This window comes from Panthera uncia, chromosome A2, assembly GCF_023721935.1.
Source record: "Panthera uncia isolate 11264 chromosome A2, Puncia_PCG_1.0, whole genome shotgun sequence".
NCBI lineage: Eukaryota > Metazoa > Chordata > Mammalia > Carnivora > Felidae > Panthera > Panthera uncia.
The window spans coordinates 143,309,283-143,334,842 of NC_064816.1; the positions used below are offsets into that span (position 1 = coordinate 143,309,283).

The window sequence follows — 25,560 nt, forward strand, 5'->3', positions numbered from 1 at the left end:
AGAATGTAGAATCTCAGTAAATCCTGTCACTGAGAAAATGGAGGCCATTAGGCTGCAAACTTCTCTCCCTTCAGCTTACATTTCCTCACATGATCCTTCCTTTCCTCCTTCTCTCACTCTGGAGAGGAAGACCTTCAACTCTAAACTTGGGTGTACTCCCAAATTTCTGAGATTTTGCTCTATCAATTTATCACCACCTTTCTTGCATTTTTGATCCTTCTCTTGCCATTGGGGCTCCTTCCCTTAACTCCCAAATACATCAACCTCTTTAAAGAAAATCTCCCAATGCAAAGTGGTGCAGCCACATTAGAAAACAATATGGAGACTCCTCAAAAAACAAGACAGTGTGAGTCATCTTTGTAATGCCAAGAGCACTAATGTAACGCTCAGCACATAGAAAGCACTATATTAATGTGGGGAAACACTAGACAAGGAATGTCAAGGGCTGGTTCAAGCCATGACTCAGTCACTTCTGTGGTAGTAGTGATTTCCACCAAGCCACCTAATGTTTTGATTATCAGTCCCCTCCTCAATAAAATGTAAAATAAGAATTCTTTAATTTGAGGGTATCCAAAGGACCAAGAGAGATAATATATATGAAAGTTCTTTGGAAAACCGGTATTATGCAAACAAACATAAGACAGCATCACTAGAATGTTTTAAAACACAATGTATATTGATAAAGATTGAATTTTTTCTCCAAAAGAAATGCTGCTATAAATGATTAAGTACTGGCAACAGAAACTGGATGAGACAAAAACATCAAAGAGGTCTGCTCACTGGTAATATTTTATCTCTTTAAGATTATGCATTGCTTTATCATACTGAAATATAACATGTTAATCACAAAATATTAAACTAGATTTTAAAATACAGTATTTTGTAGGGGCACCTGGGTGGCTCAGCCGGTTAAGTATCTGACTTCAGTTCAGGTCATGATCTCACAGCTTGTGGGTTCGAGCCCCGCGTTGGGCTCTGTGCTGACAGCTCAGAGCCTGGAACCTGCTTTGGATTCTGTGTCTCCCTCTCTCTCTGCCCCTAACCCACTCTCATTCTGTCTGTCTCTCTCAAAAATAAGTAAAACATTTAAGAAACAAAATTTTTTAAATGCAGTATTTTGTAGCCTTCTGTAACTTCAGGCATTAATTTGGGTAAACAGTCATTATATTACACTCCTATACCTAAATGCTCAGTTATACTTTCAACGTAAATGTCAACTACATGAAATAGCTTTTGAAAAAGCAGCTTTCATTTTTTCTTATGATTCACAGTTAACAATCTACATTCTCACTGACCAATGTAAACGAGCTTGTACATTTCAAGTTTTATAAGAAGAGTATCTTCAATGCCACCCCAACCCCCAACACACACACACATTTAACACCATGTCTGCCTTACTTCTGAAAAGAAGAAACCCACTGTGCAGCAGGCAGTGTGAAATATAATGCAGCTTTACACTGCATTATGAAAGCAAGAAAACAGCCAGCTGTGAGTTAGAAATAGAACAAAATTTCGAGTTGCAAACCCAAGGGACCTTTAGGTAACATTGAAAGTGTTCCTTAATGATGAATAGCTGATTTCATTTCAGACCCACTATGAACACTGTAGGATATATTTAACATTTTAATTTTTGGTTTCAAAAGCAATAAACCTGTTGGTCAGACGGAAGCTTGGCGGTCACAGCGGCCGATCTATCAATCAATCCCACATGGCTGGGCTCCACCAGCAGCCCCTGACACCAATTAGGAAACTGAAATAGCGAACTGCTGCCACCAGGTTACAGTTTTGCCAATTAGAGCACATCCTGGGTGAGAGCGACCAATGAACACTGGAACCCAGGGTCAAGAAAGAGAGGTGAAAAGCACCTTGTGTAATGTGACATGAAAAAGAAAGATTGCAGGAGGGACACAGGAAAGAAGCAAGACAGTCTGAAATCAAACAGTACATTTTATTGTTCACTTGTCAAAGACATGCAGGCACTAAGACAAAGCAAAAGCAAGGCACTTCCCTTGGTCTCTACCCTGGAAGGAACTGCTTATTGGCCAGCACAACTCGGGAGCCCATCACTCTCGTACATGAGCACAGAACCTGCCATCTCCAACTGTTCCCTTTTAGTCAGGATTCACAAGTTAAGGCGGCTCATGCAGGGTCTGAACGTCAAAGGCAGACCACTGATAGACCCATATCAAAGTGCTGGAAGGACACTATTTCAGATCAGGCTCATTACTGGCACGCAAAACTTATCCGCTAAAATTTCTCTTTTTTACATCCTACAAAATTTTAAGGACCTCCTTTCAATTTTTCCACCTGAGTTTCTCTTCCAAGCCACAGCTTATCACCCTGGCTTATGAAAACGTCATAAAATCTAAGGACCTCAAAATCTTCCCCCTGGAGTCCCTTCATCTAGCCACTGTGTCCTGCCTCAGAATACCTTCTCTTAATTCCATTTAATCTTCTGGCTTTGAGGGACTCCCAGCTGATCCTTTCTGCTCTGTGTCATCTGAAAAAGCAAAAGGCAAAAGCAAGGTTTTCTGACATGAAACCCTTCCAGAATGTGGAAGTTTGGGACTTACAGCTTTCCTTTTCAGAATCAGATATAACCCTGGGTCTTGATGAGTTTCACAAGCGTGAAACAGACAGACAACAACGGTAGGCAAGAACATCCTAAACGTTCAAAAGAACTGTGATTTTTCAAATGCAAAAGTGCTATTATTCATCTATCAACTGAGTCACAAGTGTTATATTTTCCACAGGATCTGATGTCAGTCTCATTGTGCTGACTCAAATTCAACTCTGGTAGCTTTCCGTTCTGCTGCCATCAACTCTGCCACGTTTTTACAAGAACGAGCCCAAGCAATTCTACAGGTGTGCACTCAGCATGCTACACACATCTGTATCTGCACAACAAGGGTGTACTTCAATGATGGACACTGAAAGCATCAGTCAGAATTTATCATAGGTAGCTTCTAAATTGTTCTAGGGCCCTACATAAAAGATATTTTTCCTCTAGAGAGGAGGTTGTCAACCTTGGTTGCCCACTGGAATCACCTGGAAGCTTTGAAAAACTGCCACATCCTAGGTCCCATCCTGCAGAAACATGGATTTCATTGGTTTGGAGTGATATCTGAGAATCGAGATTCCTTTTTTTTTTTTTTTTTTTTTTTAATGTAAAGCCCTAGTCTGACTTGGTCCACATCTGGATTTCCTTCCCTCAAAAGATACCAGAGGTCAAAACACCACACAGCTGAGCCAAAGATCACAAGTATTTCAAAGGTTTATGGCACACAGGCATACATATGGCAAGAGAGTCTATGGGCAAGGGGGCCACAGGCAAAAGGGCCCTCCTGTGGGTGCAAGGAGACACAAGAGGGCAGGTGCTGGGCATATATACATGGAACTACAGCATACCAGTGGGATTTCTGAATGATGCTGGCTGAGGACTAACTTCAGGTAGTCCATTCCAGTTGTGGGGAGGGAGATATCAAAAGGACAGGATAGGGTGCACTGCTCGGTCTTGCTGGGAGTAAGAGAAGTGAGTAAAAGCAGCAGCATCTGACATCCTTGTTGATGCTTAAAGGTGTGACAAAATATCATTCTGCTGGCCATGACTTCTCGTGCCCAACTCTTATTTCTCTACATAGCCAAGTAGAGAAATACCACGACTCTAAGAGTACTTCTCAAACTTTAATGTGCATATTCACCTGGGGATCTTGTTAAAATGCAGATTCTGCCTCAGTAGGTCTGAGCTGGGTCAGAGAGGCTGCGTTTAACAAGAAAAAATGATGCTGCTGCTCCAGGGACCACTCTGGCCCCATTCCCCTCAACAGTCTCCCCTTGAGTTACAGGCCTCTCACAAATGAAACGCCCACGGTGGCCTCTGACTTACACGTTCTGCGTCTCTTTCGAGGATCTGTGGGTACTGGCAAAACTGACAGTCCTGGGGATGGGGCACAGACAAGTGGGGAAATGCTGCAGGCTGCAAGGCTCCATCATCTTACTCCATATTATAGCTCCTCCAATATTGACTGCATGTCTTATGTATCGTCTGTCTCCCACTAGAATGTAAACTCAAAGAAAGGAGCACCGTGTGTATCACACTCCCCATCATAGCCCTGGAGCCTTCTGGCACGGAGGAGGCACCCAAATTTGCTGATTCAAGGAGGGACTGGATGAGAGGATGGGGGTACCACGTGTCACGCTAGTGCTGGGCTACCCTAGTCTGTGCTACCAGTTCATTCCAGGCAAAGACAAGTGGGGCAATAACCTTAGTCTTGAATTCTGGCCAGTACTTAGGTAGGTCTGCCTGGCAAAGGGTACAAGATGATTAATTTCTGCACCTTCTCAATTCTGTTTATAATAACACAGGGGGTATACAGTGTCCAGCACAACGGGAGACAAAACAGAAGAGGTATAACTGGAGGGAGACCATTTTTTTCCTCTTCAGTTTCCCTCAATTGCCATAAGGAACTTGCCTGGCATAAGAGAACTTGAGAAAGAAAGGGAGGCAGCCTCTGGAAAGTACAACCTAAGCATAACCCTGAATCTAAACTCCACAGGATCCCCGAAGGACCATGATGAAATGGCAAAGGAGAAACTCTGAGCCTCAGGAAAGGTATTAATCCATCCTCAGAATTCAATCACTCATAAATGCCTCCTAGCAAAACTACTGAAGGTCTCACAAAATTAGAAAACTAACAAAATTAGAAGTGCAAGTACCTGAGGCAGCATATAAGCAAGTGTGAAACCAGTGAAACCCAGATTTCACTCACTAGCATGAACCCAAAACGCCAGCACTGATCTGCAATGATTTTCAAATTGTAGGTTGCTACCCATTAGTGGACTGTGAAATCGTATTAGTGGGTCAAAACCCACTGTTTTTGAAAATGGAAACAGAAGAAAGTAGAAAAGATGAAGGCAGAAAATGGAATAAATAAAATATGGTATTCTTTCTTGTGTTTCAATTAATTTATCTGTGGGCGGTGGGTCATAATTTAAAATGTATTATTGTAGGACACAATTAAAAACCCATCTACACCAGGGAGGGCCATATTTTACATAGCATCACACCTAAATAAGTCCTGTTCACAAATTAAGAGGGCACATTTATACTACAGGGATGGTATGCATAGTAGCTCCAAGCATGGGTCTGGGGCCAAAGTGATTGCCTGGTGACTATGCGCAAATTACTTCACTTCTCTAAGCCTCAGTTACTCCAATCTTATAGGAGCGGTAATACTATCACCTCATGCTATAACAATTATATAAAATATATGTGGAGTTCTTGGCACAGAGCCTGGTACGACTGAGCGCTCGATAAAGTACCATTATCATCACTGCTTAAAGGTAGGTCTGATAACGTTTTTTTCCATGATTTCAGTGGTAAAAGACTAAGGAACAGGGGTTAAGGTAACTCATGCGAGCAAGACTGTGGCTCTAAATAAGTGAAAAATGAGGAACTCTTTTAATTCTGGGAGAATCTACTTGAAATAAAGAGCTTGCCACTGCAAAAGGGCACGACGGAAGAGTCACTAACTCACAGAAATGCCACCAAGCTAAGACACGGCAAAGAAAGAGAGCACAGGTCAATAAAGGCACAAATTAAATTCTCTCACCAGGACACCTGAATCTTGCTCTTCTTTTAAACTGCCACCAGGAGTTCTGACCCTGGCCCCCAAAGGTACGAAGGGCCTTAAGCTTGCCCTGTTGCCCAGTCTTATTCAAACGGTGAGGAACCGCAAGCTGCGTTCTTAAGAATCAGTTATATTAATTAGAAGCCCTGAAAAGCTGGACAGTGCTCGTAATTATTAAATCCAATATCAAAAAGGTAGGTGGATAATTACTATATTCGCTTCTCCAACTGGTCTTGATGAAACATGCTGACGTTATTCTCGACACAAGTGTTACCACTGGTAAAGCACTCAATTCGCTGGCATCTTATCAATGGTACACTTGAAACTCCTATTGCTTGCTGTTAAACTAACAGTTTCTATTAGGCTAAACACAGTTTGGTAGCCATTGTCAAGAAAATTGGAGTTGCTCAGGCATGGCGGCAGTTACTGATGTTATTTGTTTGGAAGCCTTGTGATTTAGTGAATCACTAGCAATTGTTAAGCAAGTAATTAAACTATAAGCCAAGACCTGTGATTTTCAGTCTTTTCAAAGCAATAATCATCAAAATTCCAAGTACCATTTAACTGATTCCCTTCTAAACATGCTGGCAACGTTTATGTTGTCATTCATCAGTTGTATAGTTTATAAAAACTAGATTATGGCCTTTATAGAAATCATGTGCTGCTCAACTACTCTGCTAAATAGGAGATGTTTAAAGGAAAAATTCACAAAAATTATTTAATGAGAAGTGGACACAAAGACTTTTGGATTTGTTCACGAATATGGCTATCTCAGGTTTAATAATAATTCAAAAGTCCTATTTTTAGGACTGAAATACTAAAATAACCAGACTATTGTTCTTATAACCTTTTCCAAATATAAGAATGCATTATATAAATTTCACAATTTCTCTAAGTGCCTTTAAAATTACAAGCAATTTAGTCTATGATTCATGTACCATACCAACTGCATGCAGTTTTGTTTTTTTTTTTTTTACTTCGCATCTCAATTATATCTTAATATTATGGGGGCTGAAATGCATTAAATAAATCATATTTCACAGACTCCTGGTAAAGTAATAATACTTACATGCATTTTAGAAGAAATTGGCCTGCATTATAAATGTATTCATAATGTCATTACCTGCCTTTCCACGCTAACTGAAATATTAGGCGGTGGTGCCTACCGACTTCAAGCCACTGATGAAAGCTTTTAGTAAGTCTTACGCTTATTCTGGGGCTGGCAATCAGCTCCGTGAGCTAATATAATATAATCCAATGTTTACCAACAGCAGTTTATCCAAAATATAAACGAGCTCTTATAATTAGTGAAACACGATTAGTCTTTAAGATTTAATCTGGTGGCTAGTATTTCTTCACTGTGCTACATAAAGAGACTGGTTGATCTTTCATCTGTCAAAGGGCATTGCCTTTTCGAAGTACCTTATTATTGTCAAGTGTTTTACTTACCCAGCATACTGCCATTAAGGAAATTAATTCCTTAAAAATCTGTTACTTAAAAACAATATATCAGTGGTTTTATAAAATGACAGAAAAAAGAATTCCTAGCAAATACCTTCAACAAGTTAAGAAAATTCATAGCATTTTAGAGACCTGCCAACACAGTTCTTCTCTCTTTCTAACTGTTAAATAGTAAATAATTGTCTTTGGTTTATATCCCTTTCTAAAAAACTTACAAGGCACTTTCATGTACATTATCTCCTATGATGTTTCCAATCATTCTGTGAAGTAGGTATCATGGCTATTAATTATTTCTACTTAACAGATGGAAATACTGAGGCTTGTGGATGTTAAATGACTTGCCCAAGGACATAAAGTTAATAATGTTAGGGATTCACACTCTTTCCCCCATGTGACATTGCACACTTGATACAGCTATTTCCAGAGCCTAAGAAAACAATCTGAGTAACCCATCAAGACAAGACAGAAATACAGACTGTACACAACTTGAAAATGGGCTGTTCCACTTGGAATTTGGTTTGGGGAGATCAATGAATCTCCTCTGAAAGAGGAGCCCGAGCTGTGGACTGCACAGCCACCATTCCCATGAGGCATGGGGTGCAGTGAACATGAATGAGTGTGTGAGAGTTGGGGGCTGGGGAAAGCAGGAGGAAACCTGGTTAACAGCAGGCTATCCCTGCACAGATCCCATTCTGGATCTCTCAAAAAAGAAAGGACTTGGGGCGCCTGGGTGGCTCAGTCGTTTAAGCATCTGACTTCAGCTCAGGTCACGATCTAGCGGTTCGTGAGTCTGAGCCTCGCCATCAGGCTCTCTTGCTGTCAGCACAAAGCCTGCTTCAGATCCTCTGTCTCCCCCAACCCCGTCCCTCCCCTGCTCATGCGTGCACGCTCTCACTCTCTCTCAAAAATAAACATTAAAAAAAAAAAAAAAAGAAAGGAAGAAAGGATTTGCTAAGATGGTGGAGGGAATATAATAACAAAGCATACTAACCCTTAATGAGATGAGTACTCACAAAAAGAAGAGGGCTTTGCACGGTTTCAAATACTGAGAACTGTCACTCACTCGCTTAAACATTAAAGAGTCTTTTGAACAAACAGGAAGGTTTGGAGAGGAGAAATGAATAGGGTATACTCAAGCATCAAAGTCAAGAGTCTGGGGGATAAAAAAAAAAAAAACCCTTGAAGTCTCGTAATAAATTAAAAAACAAAACAAACAAACCAAAAAAAAAAAAAAAAAACAACAACAACAACCCTGAAAGATATATTGGAACAAATGAGTTTGTGGTATTCTCATTTATATTAATTATCATCATAATTTCTTCCACGGTTCAAATTGATTAATTCAAATTTCTTTTCCCAGGAGCCCATCAACTAATAAATAGTCCCTGTGGACATATTCTCTTTTGAGGTAAACTATTAAGTAAACACACAGCTCCACAAATGTATCACATGGAAAATTACTTCCTCTAAGGAGCTAGCTATCTAAAAGGTGTGAGTGATAGAAAGCAGAAACAGAATACATTTGTCACTCCCATTAGCATTATTAGTGCTAATGAGAAAGTACATGAACAAGAACATACACCTCTTAATTTGAATGTGTTACAAATAGAGAGTAGATTAGTCACAGCTACCCAGATTAAATTTTAGCACTTAATACTGAAATACTACAAGAGGCAATGCTTACAGTGGTTTTGCAGCAGAATTTCAGCTATTTAATTACAGTTTTCAAACCATTTAACACCTCTTGGCACACAGAAGCTAGATGTGTGTATGAATGTGTGTTATTCAGACAGTTCAAGATTTTAGGTATAACTCAATTATCTGGCATCCCTGGGAAATAAAGTGCTCCATTTAAGTGCATTTTCTATATAACTGAAGCTTCTATCTTCATGCACCCTAAATCCCTGATTAAATCTGTGGCCATCTGTAAAGGAAATCTTTCCTCGGAGTATTTCATTTCCCTGTCTCCTTACAGGCAATTGGACAGAAAGTAGTGAAGTGCTTCCAAGTTGTTTTGCTTTATGGATGAATCAAGGCCATCATTAGGAATATTCACCAGGGGCACGTGGGTGGTTCAGTCAGTTAAGCGTCTGACTTCAGCTCAGGTCGTGATCTAACAGCTCATGAGTTCCAGCCCTGCATCAGGCTCTGTGCTGACAGCTCAGAACCTGGACCTGCTTTGGATTCTGTGTCTCCCTCTCTCTTTGTCCCTTCTCGACTTGTGCTCTGTCTCTCTCTGCCTCTCAAAAATAAATAAACGATAAAAAAAAATTTTAAGGAATATTCACCACTGAAGCACTTTCATACAGTTCTTACTTTCTATATTGTGTCTTTTCCTTCAATATCAAGCAGTTAGCAGTCATTTCTCCCAGGATCACAGTGATGGCTTCCAATTTACAGATTCCATTATTCACTCCAGTCTTGGGATTTGTTGCATCTTCCATGGACTGGTGGAGCAAATAACCAAACATGTTAAGAAATATAGTCGAGCCTTTCCATCTGGCAGAGCCATCAGCTCATAGGAAAGCCAAGATGGGCACCTACATGTACATCCAGAAGCTATGGAGGAAGAAGCCATCCAATGTAATGCATTTTCTTCTCAGAGTGCTCAGCTGCCAATACCACTGGCTCTCTGTGGTGCGTCCCACAGAGGCCCCCCGCCCAGCCTGGCCCAATAAAGAATGAAGACTGGGGTACAAGGCCAAGATTCATGTGCGATGTGGTGGCTGCAAACGCTCAGTGCCTAAGGGTGCAACCTATGGCCAGTTTGTCCATCATGGTGTTAACCAGCTAAAGTTGCCCCAAAGCCTTCTATCTGTTGCAGAGGAGTGAGCTGGACACCACTGTGGGTTTCTGAGAGTCTTGAACTCTTACTGTGTTGAAGAAGATTCCACGTGCAAATTCTTTGAGGTTATACTCATTGATCCATTCCATAAAGCTATCAGAAGAAATCCTGACAGCCAGTAGATCACCAAACCAGTCTATCAGCTCAGGGAGATGTGAGGGCTGACACCTGCAAGCCACAAAAGCCATGGCCTTGGAAAGGGTCACAAGTTCCACTAGACTATTGCTGGTTCTCGCCAAGTGGCATGGAGAAGAAGCAATACTCTCCAGCTCCGCCGTTACCACTAATATAAGTAATGCTTGTAAAATTCTTACCTAAGAAACAATTTAGGTCAAAAAAAAAAAAAAATACACACACACACACACTCAATAGGCATCAATAGGGCTAGAAATGGGGGCATAAGGTAAAAAGCATACGGTTTTATTATTCTTATTAGTACTCAAATTCAATGAGCAAAGTATTTTGCATTTACCGTGTCAGTTTCCATTTTTAGAGAAGACAGCAGGGGAACTCTTAAGGACCCCAGACTCCACAGGTAAGATCCAGTTCAAACACAACCAGAGAAGCCAATTTCTCAATGACGGATATCCTCTCAAAATAATGTAAAGCTGATGCTTCCCAATCATAAAGGTGGGCCTTACTTTTAGGCGGGCCCATTTTCATCCCTTCTTACATGATTCCATCTGCTAAAGGTATCATGCTCTGTGTGTTCAAACCAAAAAGATTATGATGGGGCAGCAATTCTTTGGATTCTTTCCTCAAATTTGTGACTATATCCAACATAAGAAGTGGCCAATGTCACTACTTACAACACCAGTTCTTACCTTTGTAGTCATCCTCAACGACAGTACTTAAAAGAAGGCACTAGATTCCTTACAACTTCACAGGGTGGGAGTGGGGGTGGGGGACTAGCTGCAGTTACTGCTTAGGCATCCTTATCTATGCACCACTCCAGAGGCCATCCTCAGCTACGCTCCCTCTGCTAAGACTCCCTGCTGCTCAGCATAACCACACTTCAGCTCACATCAATGCCTTTCCTTGTCCTCTTCAAAACATCCCCTCTGAGACCATCAGCCACTCATTGGAACAGCTACTCCTAGACTGGGGTTCTTTCTACAGGTGCTCTGCTTGTCTACATAGATTTGTAACTGGAGATTCCATGTCTTCAACCACAGCCTCATTTTCCTCTTTTTATCCTCCTTAACAAACTCTCTCAAACCTTCCACCTTCACCAACCAATTGCCCACCTCCTAGGGACGCCGGGTTCTCCACATTGCTGGGGACACCAAAAATTAGGAATTCAATCCTGTTCCCCTTAATGGCATCACCTCCTCTACTTTTTCTGATTGCGTTTCTGGCAAACCGCTGGGATAGATGGATGGTCAGACAGGGCAGGGATCTAGTCAGGGAGCATGAGGTGTTTATGAAGACAACAGGGCAACGTGGGAAAGCACTAACAACAGCACTTGGATTCCCATGTCCAACTGTGGAATCTCAATATAGATCTCCCAATCCTTGTTAACACTGCCAAACACAACTACGGGAATCGTTATCTACAGAAACGTAACAGGACTACACTGATGAGGTTACAAAGCACATGTCTCATCTCTATGAACTTCCAGAACAAACCTCTGAAGTAACTATGGTCATTTGAAAGATGAGGAAACAGATTCAGGGACACCGGATAGTGGCCGAAATCATTTATTTAATGAGAAGAGCTCGGGAGCAAGTCACCCTGAGTCATCTGACCTCCTCCAGTGTCACCCCCATAACAATTCTAGGCCTATATTTGTTGACAGGGACCATCCAGGAGGCACACACTTGTTTCTAATGAGGTCAAGAGATGCTTGGAGAAGGGAAGGCAGAAAGTCACACAAGGCAGAAGAGGGGAACACTATTACATTCATTAAAAAAATCCTTACAGTGACTTGTTTATCGTCCTTGATAAAGATGAGAACAAGTGTTGAAATAATTTATTTATGATGTATAACAGTTTAATGGAGTATAAAGTAGACTCTCTTTTTTACAGTTAGTGGGGTTCTTAATGTTGCCATATCCAGACTGAGCCTGTATCCTACTCATCCAGACTTTTGACAGAAGCATCAATTTTCTAAATTGTTCTCTAACAACTACAAGAAAGAAAATCACTCTCGGTGTTAATAATTGCAATTCTCTGAAGATACTAAAGAACCCACTATAATTTCACATCGTTGAATCCTGTGGCTTTATACATCAGAAGAATTTTCAGACAGTTTCTCCCGTGTGCTTTTAATATTAAAAGAAGATATCTATATGAAATATATTGAAGAGCTAAAAATGATATGATGGGATCCAGACTAGTATTACAGACTTGAAAGTGCTGTACGACAACATCCATAAAACATGAAGAGAGCAAAACACATCACACAAATGTCCTCTGAAAAAGCAAACAAGTACTTCTCTTTGTTCATAATGACAACAGGAAGAGTTAGCTAAATGAAGTTCACAGGTGAACCTCAATAAATAACAAACTGATGTTATTTATTAATAACAAAACCCACATTACGTATGATGTCTACTGCCAGGCATCTGATTGGCTGCAAGGGTCACAAAACTTCCAGACACGCAAGAGTGATAAACGGTTTAGTAGCAAATAGCGAGAAGAGACTCTAGCAAACAATAAGAGAAGAAAAGAGAAAGGATAAGGAATAAGCATAAATAGATCCTTAAAGAATAAACTACCAAATATCTAAAGTAATATTAGGAGCACAAAAATTTCTATTTACATATACATTCCAAATACTACATGAAGGTATTTCAAGGCACAAAGAATAACCAAGGGTCTCAAGTATGAAAATACTTAATGAAAAGAGACTAACATTCATTGTGAAGAAGAGATGAATTGTATCAATAAAGAAATTTTAAAAATTAATGGCCATGACTAGGGAATTGCCTTGATAAATTTTTTACAGTGTAAATCTACAATAATTTAGATAATGTGATATTAGTTCACGAATTGGCAAATATAGCCAACAAACAGAATTCAACACCAGAAACAGCCTTAATTCTACATTAGAACTTGGGTATGAAATAGCCAAGATATCTCTGAGGAGAATGGATACATTATTTATTTTAAAAACTGCTACTGGCAAAACTGTCTAGAAAAACTTCATACCATATGCCAAAATAAATACAAGAATGAATAAAAATTTCACTGTAAGAAACTCAGAACAAAGTAAAAAATAAAATAAAACTAATTAAATCTTACAGACAGACAAACCTTTCTAAGCATACACTCACTATAAAAAGTGATAGATTTGACTTTCTAAAAACTGAAACAAATTTTTTTTAATGTTTACTATTTTGAGGGGGGGAGGGGGAAGCAGAGAGAGGGAGACCCAGAATCCAAAGCAGGCTCCAGGCTCTGAGCTGTCAGCACAGAGCTGGAAGCGGGGTTCAAACTCCCAAACTGTGAGATCATGACCTGAGCTGAATCAGACACTTAACCAACTGAGCCACCCAGGCACCCCATAAACATAAAAATATTTGTAAATCCTGTAAAAAAGGTTAGGAACGGGCAATTCAAATTAGCAGTGTGTGTATAAAAACAAAAACATTCAGGGGCGCCTGGGTGGCGCAGTCGGTTAAGCGTCCGACTTCAGCCAGGTCACGATCTCGCGGTCCGTGAGTTCGAGCCCCGCGTCGGGCTCTGGGCTGATGGCTCGGAGCCTGGAGCCTGTTTCTGATTCTGTGTCTCCCTCTCTCTCTGACCCTCCCCCGTTCATGCTCTGTCTCTCTCTGTCCCAAAAATAAAATAAAAATAAAAATAAAAAAAAAAAAAAAACATTCAAATATACCCTTTGACCCAACAAATTTGCTTCTAGAAATTTATCAAAAAAACAGAAAATACATCATGGATATCTGCAAAGATTTAGCCGACGGGTACATTCTCCTATCTTTGTTGATAAAATTTAATAAAACAGGAACAACATCCAAAAATAAGGAAATGGTCAAATATCCAAACTATACATCCATGAAAAGACTCCCACAGAAAAGTAATAATGTAGAAAAAATATGCACAACCTATTTCTGTATTAAAAGATTTTAAAATAGTAATACAATATGAGCCCTAACCTGTACCCTCCTGCCCCACATGCACACTCCCCAAAAGTTTGTGTGTGTATGTATGCATACGTATGTCTACATATATAATGGCAAAAAACAGGAACAATACATAAAATATGAACAGTAGTTAGTCTTCAGGAGTGGTAGGGTATGGATATCTTGCTTTTTCAATATCACCAGTACAAAGTTTTTACAATAAACGTTTGGTTTTGTTTTATGTTGATGTAATCATCTATATATTACATAATTGTCTTCCAAAATGGAAGCCTACTCTAAACTTTCTTTTGTTGAACTCACTCCTTATCAAGACAGAGAATTTCTTCATTAACTTTATAGACAGTTCCTGTAACTTAATTCTCTTAGCTTACGAAAATTTGTCAGTTGATTTCCTTGGTTGTCTAGGTACAAAGCCTGCAAATAAGGGACATTTTACTTCCTCTATGTTTTCTCTTCCATTTTTTGCTCTTACCTAACAGTACTGGTTAGTACTTCCAGAACAAAATAAATAATGGACATCCTATGCTGCTCCTGACTTTAATGGGAATGCTTCTTTTAAATCACCATTAGGAATCACAATGGCATCTTGGATTTTAGGGGTTTCTTTCAAAATCAATTTTTAAAAAGGCTCATCTTAAGAGCATACACTGTTGCCTCAAACTAAAAGGAATTAATTAAATATGCACAATAATGTAAAATTAACCTGAAATAACACTTTTCAAATAAGGCATGGTATTCCAGAACTCTATATTTTGTGTCAAAGGAATATAACACAGTAGATTAAATTTCTTCAATACTGTGTGTATATTAACACACACATACACATCTGTCTCTACACAAACGCAAACACACACAGACACACACACACACACACACACACAGACACACACAGACACACACACACACACACACACACACACACACCAAAGGGGTTGTCAAGCCCCTAAATGAATTCCTGTATTTTACTGAAAGTTAAAATAATACATGTTAGTAAATGACCTCAAACTTCTTTTCTTTAAAAGTGATGTAAATGAAGAAAAGGGAAGAGACTGAAAGAAAACATGCAAGAGCAAGCTGGACACATAATGTTAACATGAAGAGTAAACAATCATTCGTCTAACACTCAAAGATGTAAATTCAAGCTGCATTAATAAAATTTGTTTTAAAAGAACTTTCAAAAAGAAAAATTAAGCTGTTTAGATAACTACTGAAGATGCACTAAAATGTAGACCACTGACAGTAGGCACACATAAAGTGCTCACAATATCTTCTGAATTAAATTTGCAACCACAGGGGCGCCTGGGTGGCGCAGTCGGTTAAGCGTCCGACTTCAGCCAGGTCATGATCTCGCGGTCCGTGAGTTCGAGCCCCGCGTCGGGCTCTGGGCTGATGGCTCGGAGCCTGGAGCCTGTTTCCGATTCTGTGTCTCCCTCTCTCTCTGCCCCTCCCCCGTTCATGCTCTGTCTCTCTCTGTCCCAAAAATAAATAAAAAACGTTGAAAAAAAAAATTAAAAAAAAAAAAATTTGAAACCACAATCTATGCCAGTCAGCAACTATACTAATAAGCACAGGAGATTCTATGATGCATAATCTTCAGAGGGCAGACTTACAAAGGTCACATAAACATTTTTATGGAAAATGATAAACAGAACCATCTGTATACACCCACTATCCAAAGAGCCACCAGGAATTATAAAATGGGTAAAAATAGGTATTACATCCAACACTGATAAGTTTATACTGATGATTACTATATTTGGTCTTGATAAGATATGTTCAGTTACCCATAGGAGAATAATTTGACTAAAAACTTTGGTTGGCCTTTTTTGGGGAAAGAAAACAATGAGAAATTCAAGAGTATCTCAATATTTTTGGAATGTACCTGATTTGTTGAAAATCAGCACCAAAGAGGGCCTGGAACAGGGTAGCCACTCATTAAATGTTTTTTGGAATAAAAATCAGCCCATTTTAGAGCCTTATGATTGGAACATCACTTAAAACTCTTCTTGTGACCTTGGTCAGTTTGGCTGAGAGGCTGAGTTCATACTGGACTTTCATGTCATTTAAGGCTTCACTCTGTTGGAAATGCCAAAGGCTAAATTTATTCCAACAGGTCAGAATTAACTCCAAGAATTTAATGACTGATTCCATATTCTAATTTTATAAATATACAGGCAGAGTAAAAATTTGTATATATTAAGCTAAGGTCTAAAGTGAGAGGATTCTGGGGTGCCTGGGTGACTCAGTCAGTTGAGCATCTGACTTTGGCTCAGGTCATGATCTAACTGCTCAGGAGTTCAAGCCCCGCGTCAGTCTCTGTGCTGACAGCTCAGAGCCTGGAGCCTGCTTCAGATTCTGTGTCTCCCTCTCTCTCTGCCCGTCCCCTGCTGGCACTCTGCCTCTCTTTCTGTCTCTGTCTCTCTCAAAAATAAATAACCATTAAAAATTTTTTTTTAATAAATAAAAGTGATAGGATTCTATTTCAGTGCAAACTTATCTCTCGTATTAGTGTGCTTATAGCCTGATACATATATTTTATTGTATAAATGGATGAGTGAATAAATGAACAGATTAACATTATAATCTGTTTAGATAATGTCTTTAATGAGAAGAAATGCCTGAATTGTATGTTCTTTTGTTTTTTAATGTTCAAATCCACAATAACCTTTATACCACCATCTTAAAACTTTTACCAAGCTATGTTTTATCAGTTGTCTATTCTACAAAAGAATGTACATGAATCAGCATTCTTTTTGCTAAACAAGAACCACTTTTACCCATTCTTGAGACATGAGCTACTGAGTATTTATAAGATAGACCACTCTATTAAAATACTAGAAAATCTAATGAACACTGTTGTTTTTTATATAAAATTAATGTTTTAACACAAGCTGACAAAAAATAACTTAATAAAATAACTTTCTTACCTCACTACTATTAGTGCTTTAAATTTATTATGTAGTATCATAGTTGAAGGCATAATTTTATTAATCAAAAATTAAATGAAACAAACCATGTAGCACAAATAACCAGAAACAAAGGGTACGTTATCTCAATATCTAAGCACGCCTATTTGGCTTTTGTACTAATTTATTTTCCTTCCTGCTTCCTTACCAAAGCAAATTCAATAGTATTTTCACTTTATTTTAAAACTTTACACAAGAAGTTCAGGGAAAGAAAAGAAAAACAAACGAAAAATCTCTGATGGCATTAAGAATGCAAAGTAGTTTTGGGCGCCTGGGTGGCTCAGTCAGTTGAGCATCTAAACTTCAGCTCAGGTCATGATGAGTTCGAGCCCCATGTTAGTCTCTGTGCTTACAGCTCAGAGCCTAGAGCCTGGAGCCTGCTTCGGATTCTGTGTCTCCCTCTCTCTCTGCCCCTCCCCCACTCGCACTCTGAGTCCCTCAAAAATAAAAATAAATATTAAAAAAATTTTAAAAGAATGCAAAAGTTTCTAAAATTAGAGCCTTAAAAACTTGAGATATCAAGTTCAAAAGAAATAGGGAAATGAGAACCATAGTTTTAAGTTTAAATAAAGACCATTAAGTTTTACATTTAGTAGATACAGAAAGACTCAAATGTTTAGTGTAACTGCTGAGCACTTCAATTTATTTTTGAAAGTTGTATTTTCCAAGCAAAGTAAATTGATAGTGCACTAAGTATATCATTTATTTGACGGTGTTAAAATAATATCATTGCATTTGATAATATGGAACTACATGATGATTATGTTTAAGATAAGCACAAAAACCTGACGGCCAATTTTCAAATGTTAAACTGTAAAAGAAAAAAATCTATCAGGTACCCAATTTATATAATTAAACATTGAGTAAAGTTTGATTTCCTCTGGTGTGTGTCAGTTTAATTACTATATTTCAAATATGACATACAGATGATCAGTAAAAACTCCAAAAGGACTATCGTCATAAAATAAAACTGTGACAGTGATCCCCCAAACAGTCACAAAACACAGCCCTTAGGAAAAAGACATAGGGGCAAATCCAAAGGTAAGAGGATAAATAAATACACAAATTTTGTAATGTCATTATCAAATAATAAAACTAATATTTTAAACAAACATACACATCAGGCTGAGAGATCCTATTTTGGAACTTCCTTCCTAGCCTTCCAAAAACTCAAGAAAATTGGTCTAATTACTTTACAGTTACTCCTTGTATCGAATTGAAAATATTATTACAGTTCTATCACCCAATAGCCTTGATTCTAAATGACTTCAGCCTGTTCCCAAAATATCAAATCTATTCTCAGCTGATGAAGATTTATCACTTTGGAGGATATTCAAAGGATGTGCTTTTAAAGGCAATTCTTGGAAGAAGGGAAAAAAAGGAAGAAAAGAAAGAAGGTGGCGGGGCAGGGCAGGGGAGGATGGGGCAAGACTTTGAGCAGGGCAGTTCTAACAGAATCAATACAACAGCTTCAGGGAGGCTCTGTAGAAGGAAGAACACTTACTGTGTGATTTCAGTTTATTTTTAAACAATTCTCATTACATGCCAGTCATACTTCTACAGGCATGAATTGGTTGACAGTGAAGACTCTTCTGTATTTACATGACCAACAATGATACCAAATTCAAGAAGAAAAATTTTCTATGGGAAATCAGTCACTAATGTTCAAATAACATACGTCTACTCAACATAATGCATAAGTGGCTTTTTTACTTCAAGATTTTTTTCCTCCATTTCACAACTGACAATTGACTTTCTCACAGCTAAAAGTTTAAAATGGCAAAACAAATTTTGAAGACATTTTCTGTAATTAAAAACGGCTGCTTAGATGCTGAGAGAGAATTTTTCAAGAATAATGTTGCTTTTCACTTTTCCCTTCAAAGACTCAAATGAAAGAGAAATGAGTTGAAATCAAGTGATTAGAATTCCATTTCGTCCATCACCCCTTTTCAAAATTTCTTTAAAGAATCTAAATTTTACTGACAACTTTTTATCAGTATAATATCTAGGAAAATAATAGTATTTGGTGTTTTCAAAAGAATATATGTAATCAAAAAGTCAATATGATTTATAATCGCAAAGGAGTTGTCAAGGAATGTTAAATACCTAAATACTTTTTAAATTGGCTTCACATCAGAAAGCTCAAGCAAGTATCAGTCTTGAAGACCTTGTAATTTTGGCAGACTGAGAACTCCTCATAATATCCATCTCACCTTTATTGATAGTTGGGCCTCTGATGTTTAGCTCGGCTCATTATCATGGGGGATTGGCACATAGGGAGAGGGGGTATTTCCTAGCTTCCTTTGATGCTGGATGGGGACTAGTAAGTAAGTTCTGACCAAAGTAGTATCTGTACCTTGCAGGACTCATCCTAGTCGAGAAGGGATATATCCCTACTTCCCCTCTGCCCCTGACACTGTTCCATTGTATGGAACGTGAAAATGTGCTTTCTTAGACCCTATGGATGAAGACTAACCATAAACATATACTAATATAAAATTTAAAATTGCAAGTTCCATATTTAGGTAAGCCTATACTTATTTGCCTAAGTAGTGTTAACAGTAATTGTTGCAGAATGTAAAAATGTATGTGATATCCTCCAGAAATGGATAATACCTTTTCCCAATTCAGTCAAATGGCTTTAAATTTTAAGTAGTCTCATTTAAAAAAAAAAAACAAATCTAGAACAATGTACAAATGACCTCAAAAAGTATCAATATTTCAAATAAATTTTTAAGAACTCATATCTTAGAGTAATTCAAATAAGTCTTAAGACCTTTGAAAATCAAATTCTTTGATTCTGAAGGACAAGAAAAGGATACAGAAACAACATGGTCTCCCCAAAAAGGTGTAAGATTTCAGTATAAGTAAGACTACAAAAATCACCCCAGAGGAGGCAGAGAAGAATTCAAACAATATTCAATAAAAGGACTTAAAAGACAGATCCAACTCAGAAGCCCCAGCCCTTCCAATTGTCACCTGCACAAACATGGCCGTATCTGAGTTCCTCCTGGAGGGTCTCAATTTTGCTTTGAGAAATAGGTAACAGGTGCCCAGTCTACTTCACAGTGCTGTTGTAGACATTAAGTATGGAAAAAACATTTTATAAATGGATCCAAAAAATGATCCTTTGCAAATATAAGGAACTATTATTCAAATAGCTATGTGTACATGCTAAAATACACACTGGCTTTCATTTTTAAAAAGTAAAGAAAGTCATTTGTTTAAAAAAAAAAACATGTCACTGTAAATGCATTCATATTTAAAAATCTAATAAAGATCTCCTCTCACCTGCACTTGGCATTTCAGGAAAAAGATGGCTTAATTTGCTGCTCTGAAGATTTCCCCCTCACAACTAAATAAATAACAAGGCTAATATTTACCAGTATTATGTAAAAATGACATACAACCAACAAAACATTTCTCATCTTATAAGATGAGAAAAACATTGATTCCATGATTGATCATAAAACAGAATGTGAAAGACAATCAAAGGACCATCCAAACACAGATCAGAAAGCCTAGGGTGGCAGTAAGGGGGCTAAGAAACCCCACAATTTTTTAAGTTTAGATTTTTATTTAAAAATTTGTTTTGTTAATTATTTTCCAATGTCTGAAAAAATAATTCCCAGATAGTACATTAAGTGCTGTCAATTGTGTTACACTGTATAATATGTTGCTATGTGGTTTCTCCATTTTATCAAAATTACATTTGAGAGAATGAAAACCATTTGTCTACATTTAAAATTCCTCATCTCTACAACTCAATATTTTTCCTTGATGCATTCTAAATGCCCTAGTAGAAATTATTTTGAAAAGAAACCATTAAAGGTATGCTAATGACTCTGAATTGTGACAGATGCTGTGGAAACAGGCCTGTTGGCTGAGGCACAGCACCATTAACTATCTATCATAAAGTACTCTGGACTTGCTCATTTATTACTGCTGCGTTGCTCAAGGGGGGAGAAAAACAGCAAGAGTTTCTCTTTCTGAGGCAAAAATCATAAGCCACTCACTTATTCTAATGTCATGATCCCCACTGTTTGTCTGCATGATAATTAGGAAAATCAGAAGTAATGAAATATTGCTTTAACAACGTGATTGGAATTAAACCATTAAAAAGGCCAAGGAGAAAGTTCCATGTGCTTACTAACTGGTGAGTCTCCAACACCAGACACCCACTGCAGGCAAAACATATTCTATTTCCTAGGAGTGAATCAAGGTGTGGAATTGCAAGCCTCACAGGGAGGGGCGGGGGCAGGGGAAGAAGAGAAGAATTAAGGAGGAGGAGTGGAAACCACACATTGTTATTCGGAGAACCTTCCGTTACAACCTGTTAAGAATATTTGTTGATCACCCATTTTGAGAAGAAACACTGACCCAGCCACTGTGGGAATCAAGAAGTAGACCAGTGCGTTTTTACAAAGTGAATGCATGCATGTTAGCTCACTGGATCCTACCAAGAAGGCTTTAAAGAAAATACCATGCTGCTTTTGGAAGAGAGGAAACTGAAGCGCAGCTACAAGCAAGGGGACTGACTCAGTGTATCTCAGGCTCATTAGCTGAAGCGCCCAGAGGTCAGGTCTTCTGTCTTTAAGGCCAGTACTCCTTTCTCAAAGACCAAATACGAAAGAAGTGATGCGAAGCGGGGAGGGACGAGAGGTAGGATGGGTGGGGATAGTTTCTTTAAATCTCTACAAAAATATGAAGACTATGACTACTGTACAACATGTTTCAGATAGTTGTTACAGTCACATTACATGGAAGACGCTTGAAAACGGATATGGGCGCCCAGGCCTTGGCGCACCCAACGAACAGCCTTGTTCAGCTGACACAAAAGGCTATCCGACCACAGGGCTGCCAGGTACCAACAAGAGGAGGAGAGGGCCTTGTTTCTCTCACCTCCATCAGTTGTTCACAATGAAGGTTGGACATAAAATCCTGTGTTTTAGACCTCGTGAAGATAAAAAGCTTCTGCACTGCCAAGGAAACAATCAACAAAACTAAAAGGCAACCAACGGAATGGGAAAAGATATTTGCAAATGACATATCGGACAAAGGGCTAGTACCCAAAATCTATAAAGAGCTCACCAAACTCCACACTCGAAAAACAAATAATCCAATGAAGAAATGGGCAGAACACAGGAATAGACCCTTCTCTAAAGAAGACATCCGGATGGCCAACGGGCACATGAAAAGATGCTCGACGTCGCTCCTCATCAGGGAAATACAAATCAAAACCACACTCAGGTACCACCTCACACCAGTCAGAGTGGCTAAAATGAACAAATCAGGAGACTATAGATGCTGGCGAGGATGTGGAGAAACGGGAACCTGCTTGCACTGTTGGTGGGAATGCAAACTGGTGCAACTGCTCTGGAAAACAGTGTGGATGTTCCTCAGAAAATTAAAAATAGACCTACCCTATGACCCAGGAATAGCAGTGCTAGGAATTTACCCAAGGGATACAGGAGTACTGATGCATAGGGGCACTTGTACCCCCATGTTTATAGCAGCACTTTCAACAATAGCCAAATTATGGAAAGAGCCTAAATGTCTATCAACCGATGAATGGATAAAGAAATTGTAGTTTATATACACAATGGAGTACTACGTGGCAATGAGAAAGAATGAAATATGGCCTTTTGTAGCAATGTGGCTGGAACTGGAGAGTGTTATGCTAAGCGAAGTAAGTCATACAGAGAAAGACAGATACCATATGTTTTCACTCTTATGTGGATCCTGAGAAACTTAACAGAAGACCATGGGGGAGGGGAAGGAAAAAAAAAAAAGAAGTTAGGGAGGGAGCCAAAACATAAGAGACTCTTAAAAAACTGAGAACAAACTGAGGGTTGATGGGGGGTGGGAGGGAGGGGAGGGTGGGTGATGGGTATTGAGGAGGGCACCTTTTGGGATGAGCACTGGGTGTTGTATGGAAACCAATTTGACAATAAATTTCATATATTGAAAAAAAAATTAAATAAATAAATAAATAAATACTGAGAACAAACTGAGGGTTGATGGGGGGTGGGAGGGAGGGGAGGGTGGGTGATGAGTACTGAGGAGGGCACCTTTTGGGATGAGCACTGTGTGTTGTATGGAAACCAATTTGACAATAAATTTCATATTTAATTTCATATTTTAAAAATTTATTTTTTAAAAAAATAAAAAAAAATAAAAAAAAAAAAAATCCTGTGTTTTAAAAATGCACTTGCCCAGGTCCCACCCTGTAACTACCAGTCCACTCAGGCATTTATGTTTTTTACTAGCTTGACAGGGGACATGAGTGACCAGCCAGGCTTGGGAATCCTAGAGTCACAGCCCTTTCTACTGTACCTCCACACACACTTGGTAGAGAAAAAGAGGTCGGAACAAAATTCACAGCTTTAAAAGTAAGCTACAGATTTTAGAAGAGTTAAGTGAAGGGCAGGAAATGTAGTAAAGAATTAAACAATAAACAATCTTGTCCAGGAAGGTAATACCAAGCCTGAGAGATTTTTAACTACAGAAAAGGAAAGTACTCAAGACAGCCCTAAATGGATGGATGAGAAGTTCACTTTAACAGAGACAGACTACAATTAGCTCACACCATATAGTGTTTGCTGAGCAAAGGTGCTTGACAAAAGGTGTTATGACACCCCAAGCTCAAGTCTGTATTAACGATTTGCCACTGAAGTCCAAATTATAGACTGTAGTAAAACCAAATGCTCATTACCTGCAGAAAGATTCTAAGTGTCTCCCTTTTCATGGGAGTTGCCCCCTGGCATTCAAGAATAATGATAACCAGGGAGGTGGCAATAAAATACTGCACCTAAAGACCTTTGAAGTGTTCTAAAGAGGTGTTAACTTACGGTCATCTATAAAGTAGAAGTCAATGTGTCCATTATTTACTTATTCTAGAACCACATGGTAATAAATTCAATATTATTCAATACCTGAATTAATAATACCAATAGCTACATAGTCTACCCAGTGAAAAGGACTGTTTAAATAGCAAGTGCTTCATTTATATGTAAAAGCCCATGAATTAATGTCATCTGGACCCTTCATCAAGGACATCTGTCAGTGACACCTAGTCTATAAAAGAACCTTATAGAGTCTTCTACTCTACGTAACTTTTAGCAAACTTACTAAGTGATTATAACCTTCTCAAGTTCTTTGAGTTTAATATATTGCCAGGAGGTGTTCAAGTTTAATGGAGACTGTAAAGATACCAACCACAGCATGTAGGAACAGGGCCCTGTCACCTACTGGCCTCAGGAGTAGTGCCCCCCCCCACACCCCCAGCTAGGTTCCCATGTCCTCTTAGATGAATGCAGCAAGGAGCATCACCCATGGTCATCCTCCACCTAACAGAACAGTCATTTCGCTGACCATAGCAGCCCAGAATGGGCATGAATTGCCATTATACCAAGATTTGGACTACTGAACGACCCAAAGGAGCCCCATCACGGCTGACTCTCCCTGGCCCAACTCTGCCTATTCAGATTGATTTCCTTCTGATAGCTAGCTAGCCGGCTGGAAGGTTGCAACAGGGCTGCTCAGCTACTGATACCTATTGTGGATACGAGAAACTCCATTCAGTGAGCATAAGTGGGCTCCTACTGAGTGTAAAACTCTGTGTGAAAATGCAAGCATAGAGGGCAGGGTTCTCATCTGCCCTTCCCACCTCTACAATGGAACTGACATTCTAAAATGAGAGATGAACACACACTTGACCAGACCATACTTTACTCCAACAGGGAGTAAAGGTTATGAGTAGGGAGACCACATGTTCTGGTTTCCCTGGGATGTCCCAGTTCAAGTGTACTGTCCTCATATAATTAATTAATAGTGCCTCCTTCCGCTTTCCCTGTTTAGATGATAAATTATAGGGTGGCCCTATTAATAAAAGAGCTATGAACAAAAGGTTTTAGAAATACAGAAAGACTGTGAATCATTTCTGAATTAGGAAATCAGGAAGGCTTTATAAAAGAGGTATTTATGCTGTACTTTGAAATGAAAGGCAAAATTTAAACGAGGCGACTCAGAGATAGGCGGAAAAGCAGAGGACAACATTGCAGGCAGAAGGACCAGCCTGTGTACGATACAAGAAGCAAGGCACATCTGCTGCTTCTGAACCACTTACTAGTTGAACCACCTTATTTTGTAAATGGCAGTCCATATTATGGCTACTCTAAGTGTCCTGAGAGCAAGGATCCTGCTCAATCTGTGCTCCTCCAGCTCCGGACACAGCACCTACACAGAGGAGGTATACAACACCTACCGGTTAATAATTACGTGTTGCGATTCAACTGAATGAAGTGGGGCACGCACCATCACGTTACCCTGCCATATTACACAGCTCTGGCTACAACCCTAGCACTTTTGGCTGGCCCTGTAGTTTAGGAGAACATACAGGAGACTGCGGGGCCTAGAGAACCCATACCTCTGTGGAGACAGGGTCAGAGGTTATCGTGAGGCAACATCCAGGGACAAATTACTGAGAAATGGCTGAAAGGTGAAAGCAAATGACAGTGCCAACATGATGTCACCTTAGCCCTCCCTTGTGCCACCT

The 25,560-nt window shown here is 39.1% G+C and overlaps 1 protein-coding gene and 1 pseudogene across 3 annotated transcripts in view; one reads left to right on the top strand and one right to left on the bottom strand.

Moving 5' to 3' along the window:
* The window catches only part of CHCHD3 (coiled-coil-helix-coiled-coil-helix domain containing 3), a 287,147-nt gene that overhangs the window by 138,712 nt on the left and 122,875 nt on the right, over positions 1 to 25,560 (bottom strand). The gene's annotated exons all lie outside the window — the stretch shown is intronic.
* Positions 9,624 to 10,415, top strand: LOC125930913 (60S ribosomal protein L15-like; annotated as a pseudogene).